Raw genomic sequence first — 15150 nt, forward strand, 5'->3', positions numbered from 1 at the left:
GCATTGAGTCTTGTAATGTTCTCCTTAAAAACTGCCATGGAGCTGCAATTATGACACTTGTTTCCAATGCAGTTTGGGCCAAACTCCAGGAAATAATTAGAGCCTTTTTATAAACAAGGAAAATCCAAGAAATTACAAGAAGAAAAAAAAACTGGAGAAACATCACGAAACAAGTTGAATTTGAAGGGGAAAATATATACCCTGCGTTTATTCATCTGCTTATTTATTAATAAGCAACCTATAATCCATATGGCACAGAGGCTGCACAACAAAGACTCCCAGGCCGGAGAGCCCACAGTAGCTTGACCACTGCGCTGCAGGGGGTGGGGTGGGGGACATAAACTGGTGAGAACACGTCCACAGAGGGAGAGACAGCTACAGCCCAGCCACTCTGCACTTTGGGTGTTATTTTTATCCACGTTAAACCACGTTTTTAAAGTCCTGATGGAGCTAAATGATGCCGAGAGAGGCCAAAAGTGACTAATTTGCGCGCATAGCCTCTTAATATTTAGTCCAGCGACCACTTAACACTCACTTTTCAGAGAGAGCAAAGAGGTTAAAAGTAAAAAAAAAACAACTCGCTTTCATACAGAAAATATATCTGAGACTCAAATCTCGTTTCCATTACGCGTTTAAAAGCCCCCAAATATATCGTCGGTCGCGCTGCAAAAACGGCCCCCAAACACGAAAACAAACACGATCAATGATCAGCTGCTTACCTTCTTACAAACTGCGGCGGAGGGAAGCCATAGCCCTGACCTCCTCGGCGCTGGTTGTGGTGCTGGTGCGGGTGTTAAAATAAGTCTTCCTCATCGCACAATGTGTCACACACACTCACACAGACACACAACTCCAACGCCACAGCCAAAGCTTTGCCACGAAAGCACCCGACTCTCACCCGCTGCGTGGTGCCCGCACCCCTCCGCTACATGTACCCCCTCCGTTTAAAAAAAAAAAGAAAAAAGCCTTTTGTCAACCCCCTCCGCTCTGCGCAAACACATTCAGGAGTTAAGCAGCGCAGACGGGGAGCCAACTTAAAGTGCGCACAACAACAACAAAAATCAGATTCCCCTGTTTACAGATCCAAACAGACTCCGGCTGGAGAGAGTGAAATCCAGGTGAATGAAAGGGAAAATGTTCCTGAGGAGCGGGCAGGCTCGCTGCTGTGGAGTGAGAGAAGATCCGTGCGGACTATCGGTGCGTAAAAAGCACGGAGCGCTGGAGCTGCTCCGCTCGCTGCTGACCGACCCACTGAATAGCAGCGCTTTAATCCTGAACCGGTGTCAAGTGCCTTTAAGTAACACCGCCGCTTCCGGTGGGCACCTTCAAAATAATAGCAGCACTGTCAAAAGATTTGGGGCTGAAGGGCTTATTATCGGGGTTACTCATTTAATCTTAATCCACAGTGATTTCATTTTCTCCCCCACATATCCACATACGAATTTTTGTAATATAACTAAACTTATCTAGATTGATTTTTTTTAAAAACCAAATTAAAACACGGACTGCAAGGGGAGAGAAATAGCTTTAGAAAGCCACCTCAGTCAAACCATGAGATGAGATTAAAAAAGCTAATGTGCAGACCTTTCCCTAAAACAATTTCAAATTAAAGGAGTCCTCCATTGAAATCATGCTAACTCACAAAGGAATGGCAACATTCTCGAAGGGCGATCAGCTACATAAAGATGCTATTTGATATTTTAGACATCCACTGGCCTCTTTTATATTCCTACAAAATAAAAATCTACAGCCAGTCAAAGCCTCTTATATTCTAAAGCTTTTGCTTTGAGGCAAATTCACTCACTTCCTGTCTTCTGTGCCCCTTCTGGTTGACTTGACTCTCTCTCTCTCTCTCTCTCTCTCTCTCTCTCTCTCTCTCTCTCTCTCTCTCTCTCTCACACACACACACACACACACACACTTTTTTTCCTCCCTCTCCCTGCATGCTAATATCCCGGTGTGATGTCAGCAAGTCAGCGTCCCAACATTGGTGTAATTAGCAGTGTGAATGACTATGGTGTTCTGGCAGGATTTGCATGTGAATGAGTCCACTTCCCTGAAATCAACTGGCCTGGAACAAGAAGAGAGGGAGGAGAGGGAAGAGAGGGAGGAGAGAGGGGAGCTGCAGGGGCGCTGACCTGCTTGGGGAAACGGGGAGGTGAGCCCCTGTAAACAAAACAGTGCTGTTTAACATAAGAAGCAGACATTAGCCGGAGAAAGGACAAAAGGCTTACAGACCAATGAAAATCTGCTGAATCGAAAACAAATGTAAAGCCACTTTAGTGGGACCACAAAACTCCTGTGCACCTGTAGGTTCTGCGAGTATTTCAGACTGACCTCACATGCCAAAGAGTCATCCAAAGTGGACTCTTGTGTGTTTTGAAAAATGCTCTTTATCACATTGAAATGATTATCAAAATATAGTCAACCAGGAAGAAGTTACAGCAAGGGACTTCCATATAGGGAGTCGCTTGAATCAGCTTCTGCGACAACATAAACAGCACAATTGTTCCCAGACAGATTTGCCACCATCTCAGCTATTTTGGTTCCTTCTTAATCTCTCCAACACTCACATGGCAGCAAACCATGTGCAATGCTATCTCCCTCTCTCTCTCTCTCTCTCTCTCTCTCTCTCTCTCTCTCTCTCTCTCTCTCTCTCTCTCTCTCTCTGTCTTTCTGCTCTTGTTCCTACAATGAGTGGTAGGAGTGTTAAACAACGTCCCACTGCGCCTCCTCATTTGCTTATTTGTGTATCGCAAAATGTGTCAAGAAAAAGGGAAAAACGCCCAAAAGTTTTTCTGGCAATCAAAGCTTAACAGATATGTGGAAGATTTGTGGAGGATGGATAGCATGAAAAAGTGGGTTAGAGAGTAATTAAATCAAGATTTGTGTATATTTTTTTTTTCTCCCAAAGTGCACTGCTGCTGCCTGTTGGCCAAATACAAGTAAAAAAAATAGAAGAAGAAGAAGGAGAAGAAGAAATGTGGGAAGGAAGAAAAGAGCCGGCAGCTCCGAACGACCTCCTCGGTTCTTTTTTCTCCTTTCAGGAACTGCTTCTCTAACTTCCCTGGAGTCGGACTAAAACTCCGCTTTTCTGTTCGGTGAAAGCCGTCTTTCTGCCCTCCTGTCACACGTGGCGGGGCGACTCTGACCACATCTCGGCCTCATACATTAGAACATATAATCGCTGCCCCCTTTACAAACACAAGAATATCAATTACAGCTCAGGCTGTACTTACGGCCTATCCACAAGATTTTACAAGGAGCCCTAAGTGACAGTGTCCTCTGCTCGGAGCAACCGCAGAGTGGGTCATCTGGTTTGCTGCCCAATAAGTCATTCCCTTTTCCCCAATAAACTGTTCCTCGACCTGCAGTGAGCTGTTTAAAATGCCATGAGAGGACTGAATAAAAGCATTGAGGCCAGCTTCGGGGACATACCACAGATAGCATTGCCTCCATGACTCTTGGCATGCACAGTGATGGTAATTTTAGACAGTGAGCCAAACAGGTTTACTCCCTTCCTAAGCATGCATAAGCATATTGAGGCCTTTTGTCTGTATCAAAGCACAGGATGAGCGATATTGTAAATATGTGTTCCCCAGGGGCCGGCAGGAGCCCTATCTGTAAGAAAGTTGTACTGCCTCAAAGGATCTTATCCTGCAAGAACATTATTCACGTCCTACCAGGAAAGGAACTGATTTATATACCGCCTGATATGGTCAGAAAACACTCCAGATAAATCAATGCCTTTATCTCCATTTGGAAATATAGCCAAAATCCTAACATGGCCTCCTCATCTTTATTTCTCATCTGCTTTTTTAGGAACACCAGTCTCCTCTCCTTTCATGTGGCAAATGCTGATGGCTATCACTCTAGAGTCAACACACAAGGCAGCTGGGACTCACCCCAACAGCTGATAGCTCAGACATGTTGGGAGGGAGGGAGAGCACCATGCTTCCCCTCACATATAGCTTTTTCTTCCCGCTGCTGCTGTAGGTTTGTTAAGCAGATTCATTTCTAACGACTCATAAGTATTCGCACTACCCAGAATCTGATCCCAAACTGGCTACGTCACTGTGTTGCTACCCCGGCAGCCAACTGGTCTGGAAGTGAGCAGCCATGATTTTGAAGGGAGGGGTAATATTATCACACCATGTCATTCCTCGGCAACTGGACCTTGCCTTCAAGGGGATTTTGGTTTGACTGGAGATAAAAATCATTAAATTAATAGAAGAACTCTAATTGGATTGCTTGGGAAGTCAAAACTTGGAAACTGCACCAAAGAAGTATTAAGTGTTCACATGGGTTGAGACTGGGTCTCCAGAACCACAAGACAGATTGTTAACCAGTTCAAAAACAACGATTACAACGGGAGGAATAAAGGCTCCACCAAGCTTTAAGGAAAGGGGTCGTCTGTTATTTAAGAGTGAACCCAGACGTGTCAGAGAGAGTAGTAACCGAGTGCCAACCCAAACGCGACAGGCAAACCCGACTCAAGCCCGACGAAGTTCATGTATCCATGTTCTAGTCTGAATGTCTAAAGCTGACTTCATGCTTAAAGCCAAGGTTTAATGGAAGTCCTGCTGCAGATAGGTTTTTGGTTTCGATATATTGTTCAGTGTTGTCTCCAACTATTGACAGCAACACTGGACAGATTGTATCGTGCACGATCAGACCATATGCTTCAATTATATTCACAAAAGTAACTACGTTTACATGGAAAACTGGCGATGAATCAGGTAACTTGTATTTTGCCATCAGTCAGTACAGTGTAGGAGGCTACAAGGTGTTAGGTGTTTATTCATTCAATGTGATACAGAGTGGCGATCATGCTGAGCACAAGACTTGGAGCTTGTGTTACTGAGGGGCCATCCACATGGAAACGCTTCATGTTTTGCATAGTTTTGGCTGACTGTCCACATGGATCCTGAAAAAACGCACTTTTTTGAAACCCGGTCTCAGCTTGGAACAATCTGAAAACAGCTGCCCCTGCGTTGTCGTGTGGACAGTGTATCCGCATACTTTGCGTATCGATGACGCCATCGCCCCACCCCTCGACCTCTAGCCTTTGACCTCTTAACCCCGCGACGTCTCATAACAACAACAACAATGGGGAACTACATGCTATGTGTTCGTGCTGCAGAAGATATTGAGCCTATTAAGGTTACTAGGGCAAAATATTCTGTTCCTCTGCCACTATGCTGAGTGAAAAAAGAATTATGGACAACCGACCAACCATTTTCGTCTTCTTCTTGTTTTGTTCGGTTTCTCCTTCTACTGTCTGTCTGTATACAGTGTGCAAGCTTTAAGCGCATGCTCCGTCCCTTCTTTTCTGTTTTTTATGTGAATTTCAAGCGCCACTTATAGGCCTGGAATATGAACTACAGCGTGTTGAGTCGTTTACAATGGATCCGCTTGGACGCAAATATTCTTGAAATGATGCTAAGGAAGACGGGAGGAAAAAGATCATTTTGGTACGTGTGGACATGGTCTGAGGCTTTCTCACCAACAGTCTTCACCAACATTGGAAACTTGTTGGAAATAACACCGGCTGACCAATCACAGCTCTAGTGCTTCTCATGAGGTATCTCTGTAGTCCTGATGTGTAGATCAGGGCTGCACAATATATCGTTTTAACATTGCAATGGGCTCACATGCAAGAGTCACATGGCAGGAAGTGCAAAGTCAAGTAAGTCAAATTAACTCAGCTCTGTCACATTTAGATGAGTGTTTTTGTGGTTTTTGCAGTATTCAGGCTGAACGTTAAAATTGCAGCACTTGATGAATACTAAATACAACCTTGCCTCTCTGTGGTTTTTCTGCCACTCAGTGGTTGTCACCATGGTGACTCCACCTTCTAAAATATCACTTGCACTGCTTCTATTTTGTTATTTAAGTAACCTAGTGAAACTTCCTTTATTATTTTCATATTGCAATCTATATGGCAGAAAACAAAAGTATCACAATGTGAAATTTATTCCAATATCGTGCAGCCGTGAGTGTGGATACATTTTTGAGGGGATACACGTCAGCTGTACAGTGCAGCAACTGTGCAGGTAAAGTGTAACTGCCCACTCATAACATTTAAAAGGCCTTAACAATGTCTTAACCCGTCCTCCCACACCCGTACACCTTTTCAGCTTTGGAATTGGGGGTGCGGCTGTGTCCGTTCCGTTGCTGTCACTTTTTGAAAGCAACAAGCTGAATAGCACGCCCATTTTACGCACGATTGGCAAGGTGTGCAGAGGTGAGAGAAAGGAGGATTTCAACTTTTCCCCCAGGCTCCCTTTTTTTCTTGCTTCACGAAATGCACGCACTATGATCCCTGTTGAACTGTTAATCAGGTCTCGCCCCTATGTGTGACAGCAGGATTTTCATCATTGTACGCAGCCACGAGAAGCCATAAAAACTTTTGCATTGAGATGTTGGTCTGAAGAAACTTAGTTGGAAACCGTTTCGAGCGTAACCAGCCTAAAAGTAAACCTGGAGCAGAATGGAGTCAAATTCTATTGGCTGGACTCTTATCTATATCTATATGAAGACACAGACCAACAAATCAAGCAACTGGGGCGTTGAACTGAGTGAATGGCACGTTGGCGATCATGTGGAAGCTGTTGTCAACCACCGCAGATAATCCTGGTGAGTTTGTTTGCTTACCTGCTGTTGGATAACTGCCCTTCCGCTACATTAAGGGTGTAATGGTTCATGTGAGCACTCGCATCTAGTTACAAAGAGGAGGAAATGGCTGCTCAGTCTGTATAAAGGTTCACTGGTTCTCCAAACCCAGCTCTGGTCACCGTGTTGCTGAAGAAGATTGACCTCTCCTCTACCATGAACCAGCAGTACTTTGGCTTAACACAGAGTAGATTTATAGTGTGACACAAGACCGCGGGGCTCCACCCAAGAGCCCCTCTGTACCCATGTTCCCAGCAGATAAGTGGCCATTATTCATCCCGTGTTGAACATTAACTGGATTAATTCTGCACGGTTTGAGGGGTGAAATTGTATTTGTCCAAAGGGAGGGAAATGGCAAGGAAATGAGGAGAGTAGCCAGCTTGGCTGAAATTCTAATTAGCTCCGGGGTTCGTTAGCACACAAACTCCACTCTGACTGCACAGACCTTGCTGATACAGGAGGCCTGGGTAAGCCATTAAGCCACAGAGGGGAAAACAGAGGGAGACAGCGAGGAAAGGGGGGAAGAAAGAAAGAGTATGGACACTTAGTTTCATGCTTAAAGGCCCAGGGCAAGGAGGTGACCTTGTGGAGTGACTCCTCAAGGGGACCGGAGCTATTTTTTGCCCCCTCCTGGCCCACTTACACAAGGGCTCTTCAGCAACAGAGGAAAAACACACTCCAAGCCCTCCACCTTCATCTGCCCATTAGACCATCCATCTCCACTGCAGACAGCACTCTCCAGGGCGACGCAGCTCGATTTCCAGCGTGCTGTGCCCGACAACGGCGGTTTGTCAATGAGCTTTTCTCAGCCGTGCCGTACATGTGGATTCTGATTCAAAAACATAACTAGGTCATGCTCTGGTTTTGAAAAAAAAAAAAAGAGAAAAGAAAAACGACGAGGGAGGAACAGTCGTAGGAAGCAGTGAAATACTGTAGTGGACGCAGTGGGATCGGAGGAATGGCAAACAAAGCGAGGGTGAAAAATGAGTTTTGACATTAATATTATTTCTGCGTCCGCGCTTTAGAAAAATAGACAGACATTTGGGAGAGGAGATCTAGCTTTCTGAGAGCTCAACCTCCCCATCTGTGCTGAAAAGCAATCTCCTTTAAAAAAAATAAAAATAAATAAAGTGTTGCAAAGTGATGCACAAGAATTTCTCATTTCTCTCCCAGCAACACATAAACCTCCAGCTCTGATGCAGGATGATCGTGTGGCTCCATGAATGAACCACCCGCCTCCGAACCTCCCACATTCAGCACCCCGCAGCCATTTCTCTGACTCAACTCTCTCATTCAGCCTCCACTGATGTTCCTCTTCCTCACCTTGTCATCATGACCCAGATGAGTGGTGTGGGTGTCGATACTGATTTGCTGAGTCTCTCCATCTCGCTCTCTCTCAGCGTGGGTTTTTTTCTTTTTTTTTCTTTTTTCTTTGGCTTCATTCACTTCATCGCTCCATCAAGAAAAACCTCTTCTGACTTTTATTTCTGGTGTTCTCGCTGAAACAAATCACCTTGCGGCCCCTCGCCCCTCGCCACAATCCCATGCCGACTGACCAGATGTTCCATCATTAATAATGAATATTAGCATACTCATTAGCAGGACCACAATTGCGGGGTGGCAGCCGCAGTCTTGATATATGATCTCACCACTTGTTTTTCGGAGAGACAAGCCAACACAAAAGCCTTTATGTGGAGTTTGAGGGTGTGTACTGCGTGCACTCTTATTTATAAAGAAGCTAAATCAACATATCCAGCTGGAGTGAGAAAGTGAAACAAAAGAAGCACATGTTGAATGTGTATTTGGCTGGTAAGCCTCTGGAGCAGGCCTGATGCTCAGTGGGATTTTGGCATTTCCATGAATTTTAAAATCTAGAGATATCATGTGAGAAAAATAAAAGAAAAAGGAGGTTCAGCTCAGTACGAGCAGAGCGAGGAATGAGGAGACCGAAAAAAAGTCTTTGCCCTAGCGATCCAAACATAGTCTGTATTTTTAAAAACCATTCCATGCCAAGGAGGCGTTTTGAACTACACTTTCTCCAGAGCTCCCCCGTGATGGTTCAAGCTCAAACTTTTAGTTAAATAAACCACAATGCTCAGCTATGCCATGTTTAAATATTTAGCTTTCGAGGACTTGTGGCTTGAGCAGCGACAGACAGGATCAGTCCATCAAACAGAGTTTGGCCCGGGGGCGTTCGATCCACTCTGGAACTAGCTAGAAAGAATGTACATGAGCAGGGCTCCCTGCTACACCATGAGTTTGGTTTGCCATTTCTTATCAACACAATTCAGCTGGATGGAGAGAAGAGAGCTTCTGTGAATGCGCTAACGTAACGTCTGAGTTTTCTCATCATGGGAACAGTCTGTGTTTATGTATGTGGCTTTGGGTGAAATAATGAATGACAACAATTGTGTCATGATAGTCAGTCGATTGCTATGTCAGGTTTAATCTGACCTATTTATACTTTACCTACAGACTGACTACAAGTAGCCGCGTGTTTGTGGAGGGAGGAGCAGGACTGGCAATGTGCCATTGTTCAAAGCAATTAAGTCCTTCCGTGAATAACATTTAATTAGTAACTCAAACTTGAAGGACGTTTTTGCTTGACATCAATGTGCATACACACTGATCTATGACCACAGACTGAGACATTCACATACAGGACACTCACACACACACAGAGTCTGTTAAATGAATCAGTACAAGTGGCGTGAGGGTGTGGATACAGCCAGGGCCTGTGAGGACAGTGGAAAATATGAAAATATAACATTTGTATTTTGTTTAAAACAATTCCCTAAGTTGGCTACGTCCCTCAGACATTGGTCTCAAATCTTTACACAATCATTAAATAAATATTCAATATTTAGCCAATGAGCAGCAATTCAAGTTAAAGTTTGAAAAAGTAAGCCTTATTCATTAAAGTTTCAATAAAGACAAAATTACTCTTAAAGTGTTGTTTTTTCTTCATATGTATCTTCACCTTTAACCACCTATAGCCAGTACTATAAGCCAAAAGCAGCAACAAAAAAAGGTTTGGGACTTTTCTAACTTCCTGGAAAATCATTAAAAATGTTGATGACTCATCCTGCACTCAGAGGCGTATATTAATTTAATACGAGTGTTGCTTGCTGGTTACTGTACAAATGCATAAGTTTATAACTTTATTTAGTTCTTTGGGTGATATGGGGAAAATATTTGCTGTTCTCCCTCTGCTTTCGCCTCTGGACAGATAGCTTTACTTGTTGCTAAAGTTACTGCTAACAAACGTACTGACAGTAGCTTTTCAATGAACAGCTCCCGACCGTTTCCTGGTTGACAGATACCGGTAGCTCTGTTGCTAAAGTAAGCGCTAACTGCCGCAAAATTTAACATCAGCTGCTGTTACCTGGTTACCTCGGTAAGCTGTCTAAACTGAACCGGACCAGCTGTGTTCACTGGAACCTGTCGGTCCGGAGAGGCAGAATTGCCGTCTCGGTGGTAAAGGGGGTGGGACGAGGTGTAAACTTCATTCTGCGCTCTTGGCTGCTGCCTGTTCCCCAAGGGAAACACGTGACTATGCCAGAACAAATAGCTCTCCATAAGCTGCTTCATGGTTAGACATAAAGAGATAAACACTCTAGTTACAGTGACAGTTACCTGGCAACCTACGAAAACACCACGACTTTTTCTGACTTTTGATCACACTGATTTTGCTAGATTGTGATTTGAGCAGAAGATTGTGCGCCATCATGTGTTCTCGACCGAGCCCCGCCCATTTCAAGTCAGTGAGAAGAGCACAGACAAAAACACAGAAATCTCTCTTTAGGTCGAATGCACTGTAGAACTGAAAGGTTGGAGGGGACAACCTTCCTTCCCTCCAGTTCTAATTGTCCCTTCTCACCCTTCTCTTATTGTATTTGTATTAAGCAGGGTATTGGAGAAAGTAAGTAAATTAGTTGTACGAGAAAGAAAGAGATAATCCCTGGATGAGGTCATGTGGGAGTCTAAATAATGAAACGATGGATCTGAAAGAAGAAATGAAGACACTTAAGCTAATAGATTATATTAGTATCATGTTCTGTGAGCCTGCAGAGACTCATCAAAGTTCGCTGTTGACCCAATAGCAGGGTTTCACCTTGAAGGGATTCCTCTCTGTCAGGTTTAGGCAGTTGCATTCTTCCCTATTTCATCTCATTACACTGTTTACCCTAACAAAGGGTGATGGATGATGAGCACACACACACACACACACACACACACACACACACACACAACACACCATGTCCATGTCAATAAGACCGCCGCAGCCCCTCTTCCCCAAGGCTCTCAAAGGCCCGTGGAGGTTATAGATTGGAGGAGAGTCAGTTTCCAGGACGTGACAGAATCGCCGTGTGTTTCATCAGGGGCCGACGGACGCTGCAAACCCTGGGCTTTATTGACTGATCGCTAGTGAGACTGTGGGCAGCAAGGACAGACGAGGCTCTGGATAAGACACGGGAGGAGGAATGAGTCACATTGAGCGATTCACTCAGACAAATCCTATTAAACACCTTTTATCAAACCGAGGTCAATCTCTCAGAGTGAACACGTCTCCAAGCAAAGATGGACCTTCAACGCGTCACTTCTCATGCCTTTTAAAATGTACTGAAGGCGTGTTATCAAAACCGGGTCTGAGCAAACTTCTCTGTCAGTCTGTAGCTTTTTCTACGCCTACTTCACTCCCCACTTACTCCTGATCCCCCATGTTCCCCCATTTAATGCATGGCCCATTAGGAAGCAGTGAGAGGGAGCAGTGCCCTGAGAGAAACTAAATCACCCTGGCCCGCTGCTGTTTACGCCAGACCCGGCCCGCTGTTTATTTGAACTGTGAACCTCCGTGCGAGGTGTGTGTGTGAAAGGAAAAACTGTAAGTATGTGTGTGTGTGTTAAAGAAAGAAAGAGGGAGCATGTGTACTGCGGAGGCGAGGGGGAGGGAACAGTTCCACACAAAACCCAGTGTCTCGCCCTCCGATTCCTTTCACACCTCTCTTAACACGCTTTTCACAGCGTATTTATTCGCCCCGTGGGCTCCTGGCACTCCTCGGGTTCTCCGGGCCACAGACGGGCCTCTGTGCTGCACCGTTCAGGCAACAAGGAGGCCGAAAACAGGCCTCTTGCACCCCCTGTGGAGCTTCAGACACAATCATGTCCTTCTGTTGACCCACACGTATGACATCACAGGCCGGTTCTCAAACATATGCTCACACAGTTGAACACAGAATCATGTCTGCTGTATAGCATGCACCAGGGCTGCTCCAGTTACTTTCTCTATTAATCCATAAATTGACCACAGTCTACATTTATGGAGCTGAAGCCAGCAAATGTTGGACATTTTTTGGAGTTGCAGCTCAGCCCAGTCACCAGAATAAAATGTGGGCAGTTCACATTTCTGCAGACCACAAAAGTGTTCAATTTGTACGTGTTATACATACCACGTTTCCACAATGTGTCACAACGTGTTCACATTCCACGAGTTTTAATACTGTTACAACACGGTGGTGAGGCTGTGAAGCCAGTGACCACTGTTCAAGACTGTGTTTTTACATTTCGGAGGCACCTGGATATTTTTAAGAAGAGCTTGAGGCAATTGGTGCAAAAAAATTATATTTTTGATGAGATACTTCAAGACATCTACAGCCCTGTTTTTGCCGACAAAACCAGGTATTTCAAGAAAAACCAAGAACTTTCCTAACTGCTTACCAGGTTATTATTTGTGTAGAGACGTAACCATTACTATTAGTATTAGTATTAGCACGAGACTGCATATTTGATGATTGTTGGGCCGATATTCAGCATTTTCTGAATTATTGGTAAATAAAGTAGTTTCAAAAAGTGCTACTTTGGCTCTCAAAAAAAAAAGTAGTAGAGAGGAAGCAAGAAGTAGCAGAAAAAGGTACCTCAAAATATTACTTAAGAACAGTACTTGAATTATTGTACTTATTCCATCTCTGGTCGTTAAAAAAATTTGACACCAAGACTTTCATGTTTTTACTGCAAATTAATATCTGTTATTGGTCCCCCTGATTTCAAAAATCAGTTTTGTAATTTCGACCCCTGATTAATACAGACCACAAGCACAGTGTTGTCACAACATAAAATTGTGAGAACAAGAATGCATGAAACTGTATGCTTATTTTGTAAGCATGTACAAGCTAAGGTGACACACATACACACACACACACACAACCTGGGGAACAGTAAGGTTAGTGTGGGACTTGGTTAAAACAGTCCAAAGGATAAGAAGACCTGACCATCAATGAAGCCACTGTTTAAAAGGTGCAGACTGACTGGGAGAGCGACGAGGAATATGAAAGGCTGCCAAGTATTCAGACACGAGAACAAGGACACACACTGAGGAGACACACATATACACCTGAAATACGAACACATAATATACACAAACATACCAACACGTGCGCACAGAGAGCCGGGTTATCTAAGTGCAGGTTGAATGTACTGAGTGGTATGTTTTTTTCTCAAAGAGACAAGCTGCTGCTCTTTCAGCAGCGTTTATGTGTGGGTGGCTCTGAATTTGCAGCACAGGCGTCACTGGCCATAAACACGCCATTCAATCTTATGATCAAACTGACAATAAAGATGATATATCATAGCCTTTTTTTTCCCATGAGATTCCAACGTGTGCTTTGCAAGAACATGTATTAGAACAGAGGAGAAGAGGAAAGAAAAGCAGCACCCAAAGCCTGGTTTGATTTAAAAATGATGACTGAATCACTGATCATGAGCATCAGTTGCCATAAGAATATTCACATGTGCTCCAAAATGACCAATGTTGCACCCTTTAAATCACTCAGTTGGTGATATTTCATAGACAAAAAACAAAAAAAACCTTTGTGACTGCTCCCTGATGCGTGAAACAGCTAATCACTGTGTATCATTCTTCTCGCCTCTGTTGCTGGGCTCCACATGTCTCCACATAAACACTCATTTTTAACCAGACAGAAACATACACCGAGATAGCCCAAACACATGATGCTGCATAGTCACGCAGTGGGCATGCGTGCGCCATAAAGCACATGTGCCACACATTCCCTCACACACAAAGCATGCGAACAATCCTCTCAGTGTCCTTACAAGCTAAAGTTACTCTAAAATTCATGGAAAACCATCAGCTCTGGGTAGCACAACAGAGACCGACGCACTGATGTGTGAAAAGGCACTGTCGATATCCTCCATGTCTAATCACATCACAGCACTGGATGTTTGGTGCCCGTCCTGGCTCCTCTCTGGTATCTGGGGCAGCGTACCAGCCAGTAGAGTAAACTCTGGATGGGAAAAGGCTGCTCTGTATGTGTGTGCGTGTGTGTCACAGCGTGTGCGTATATGCATGCCAAGACTCCGCCCGCCACAAGACTGATGCTGGCGTCAGAATGAATCACAGTCAGTCTGCTATTCCATCCCTGCAGCATACCAAGAGGTTAGCAGAGAGAGAGAGAAAGACAGAGAGATCATAAAAACAGATCATAAAAGCAACATCAATGGGTGATAGACCGAGAGAGAAAGGGAGACATAAAAGGGAGTGTGAAAAGCAGGAGGGCTTGAGAGACAAAGCTCGAGAGGGAAACACAATGAGGAAGACAAAAAAAAAAAAAAAAGAAGAGCACAAGACAGGGAGGGAGAGCACATGGCTTCACCAAGCTCATCCATCTACAGCCAAGCTACATGCCATTACATTCATGCACTCTCTGGATTTGACCTATGGATTTGTTTCATCACTGGTTCAACCCCACCATTGTACGTAAACCTTCCATTAACATATGATGATCCCGTTGAGACAGATTCCTTATTGGTCTGATCCAACGTACACTGTGACACAAGGCTGCTGCGATCGTATCAGCCAATAGTGGGCAGAGAATCAAGATTAGTACAATGCTCACATTAGTCGCCTGTGGCCTGGTCACAAAAGCAAACATCCGAGGTTCATGGAGAAATCTATTTCACTGGGCTCATTGCAAACAGTAGACTCACTCATGGCTGTGAGGTAAAAAAGTGCAATTCCTTGACATTGAGTTCAACTTTGGTGAACTTCGGTGCCGTTGACCAGTGGCAAACCATCTTGACTGCGCTTAACTTTGAGATATTGGAGAGCCAGATGCTCCAAAACAGGAAAACGCTTTGTCGTAGCTCATTAGCTACTTTGCACCATTTTTATTCTCCTCTGATGGATTCTGAACTGCTCCACAAAAAAGACATGGTGTGTAGACATTTTTGACAAGAGTTGACGGTAAAGTAATAATCCTTGACTGTCCTACTAACTGGCTAACATTTAGCTCACAGTTAGCAAGCTATAGTTAGCTCTGAGAGACTGTAAATAAAGTGCAAGATATAGTAAAGATGGCTAGTCGGTAGCAGGTAGCATGCCAGCTACAGTAGGTCACCAACCAGTCTTGTTAATAGTCTCTGCAGAACTTAACTCTGTAGCTTTCTGGTGTGACCCGG

At 44.3% G+C, this 15150-nt stretch overlaps 1 protein-coding gene across 2 annotated transcripts in view; it reads right to left on the reverse strand.

The window, feature by feature from the left end:
- Positions 1 to 15150, reverse strand: part of prickle2b (prickle homolog 2b) — a 94780-nt gene that overhangs the window by 18273 nt on the left and 61357 nt on the right. Inside the window, exon 1 of one of the 2 annotated variants that reach the window (XM_030420879.1) lies at positions 720 to 1282. The exons of the other annotated variant lie outside the window; for it this stretch is intronic. The gene's annotated coding sequence lies outside the window, so the exon portion shown is untranslated. Of the gene's footprint in view, positions 1 to 719; positions 1283 to 15150 lie in introns of those variants that run through there. 2 annotated transcript variants of the gene reach the window in all.

This window comes from Sparus aurata, chromosome 6 (genome assembly GCF_900880675.1).
Source record: "Sparus aurata chromosome 6, fSpaAur1.1, whole genome shotgun sequence".
NCBI lineage: Eukaryota > Metazoa > Chordata > Actinopteri > Spariformes > Sparidae > Sparus > Sparus aurata.